The sequence below is a fragment of the Haliotis rubra genome, unplaced genomic scaffold (genome assembly GCF_003918875.1).
Source record: "Haliotis rubra isolate DU_JTF1 unplaced genomic scaffold, ASM391887v1 Scf281, whole genome shotgun sequence".
Taxonomy (NCBI): Eukaryota; Metazoa; Mollusca; class Gastropoda; order Lepetellida; family Haliotidae; genus Haliotis; species Haliotis rubra.
Window position 1 is genome coordinate 873,877 of NW_025766903.1, and position 2,094 is coordinate 875,970.

Sequence of the window (2,094 nt, forward strand, 5' to 3'; positions counted from 1 at the left end):
GAACCAGTCACACAGGACCATGGATGTGATTAACATTATCTGATGAAACAAATGTTGAGATATATTACAAAAGAAATATCATCTGCACGAACACTTCTAGCCTGTCCTGTATGTAACCATATTAGATAAAGTCAAGGGTCCTGTTTCTGGATGTAGTTTAAACACAGAACACTTGTTGTGGTGAGGCGTCGATCATGTGGCTCTGACAGGAAGGGAATGTTCTGGTCTTGCAGTATTTCAGTCATTACTCACTCCATTGCTCCATCAGTGAACATCAGAGAGCAGTGTTTACTGTTACAGGTGTCACTAATATTATATATGTACATGTTGTCATTAGCTGGCATCACCATGACTACATGTATATTACTGTTTCATGTTTTGCTCGGAGTAGATACTGATGATGATCACAAGGTTAGTAATAACTATATATTCAGTGGCATGCCTTTGTGTCTGAAAGTAGATATTCGTGGGGAAAGGAACCAGCACATAACATTTGTGTTTGTAGTCAGTGACGAATCTCCTGTTGAGTATTTGTGTGTTCCAAGTTTCATTTGATCCAGTTGTGATGGTTTATTACATGCATCGGGCCAGGACAAGGATGTAATGGAAATATGTTGTGATGGTTTATTACGTGCACCTGGCCAGGACAAGGATGTAATGGAAATATGTTGAAGTTGGGTACTTCATGTTATATTTGATTCATTTCTATGTCTCCACAACTTTTGATGATCAGTATGTGTGTGAGACAATGACAGAATGAACACACAACACCCTCCCATGAGCGTCAGCATCCACTGTCAGCGTCCATGGCATCCAGGTACTACTAGAGTAATTTCTGATGTAGGGATCATGAACCTTTGTTACCATGGTTTCTCCTCCTGACGTCACAGGTGGCTATCTCTCAGGGCTGTCACTCACTCACACCGCAGGGCAGCAGTGCTATGTACATTCATTTGTGTATTTATTTCCATTATACTGTTGTACATCAGACTGATCTTTGTAAATACATAGGAACTTGTTGACATCACTGATAATTGTCAAGAAATAAATACAAGGGGTAATGTCCTCACTTTGTTGTTTGTCTTCATGGGTGCTTCTTCCTTGGTAACCTGCACATCAAGAATAGCTTGGGATACTGTTTGACAGGTGAAGCCCAATCGTAGAATCTGCACATCAAGAATAGCTTGGGATACTGTTTGACAGGTGAAGCCCAATCGTAGAATCTGCACATCAAGAATAGCTTGGGATACTGTTTGACAGGTGAAGCCCAATCGTAGAATCTGCACATCAAGAATAGCTTGGGATACTGTTTGACACAGGTGAAGCCCAATCGTAGAATCTGCACATCAAGAATAGCTTGGGATACTGTTTGACAGGTGAAGCCCAATCGTAGAATCTGCACATCAAGAATAGCTTGGGATACTGTTTGACAGGTGAAGCCCAATCGTAGAATCTGCACATCAAGAATAGCTTGGGATACTGTTTGACAGGTGAAGCCCAATCGTAGAACCTGCACATCAAGAATAGCTTGGGATACTGTTTGACAGGTGAAGCCCAATCGTAGAATCTGCACATCAAGAATAGCTTGGGATACTGTTTGACAGGTGAAGCCCAATCGTAGAATCTGCACATCAAGAATAGCTTGGGATACTGTTTGGCAGGTGAAGCCCAATCGTTTGCACATCAAGAATAGGGGATGACAGGTGAAGCCCAATCGTAGAATCTGCACATCAAGAATAGCTTGGGATACTGTTTGACAGGTGAAGCCCAATCGTAGAACCTGCACATCAAGAATAGCTTGGGATACTGTTTGACAGGTGAAGCCCAATCGTAGAGTCCAAGGCTGGACAAACAAGAAAAGCACTTAAAAAGACGACGTTGAGTAAATTAAGAAGTTTAGGGAGAAGGGTGTGAGATGATTTGGGTGGTGAAGCTGATGTCAAGAGCATCATGATGACCATACCCCCGTCTATGAGAGACCGGTACTCGCATCGCAAATACCGTACTCTAATCTCCAGTATATGACATTTCATATCAAATGTCTTTGTCATGTCTAACCATGCCTGGAAATGAAGTACTAGTGACCGACGGAGG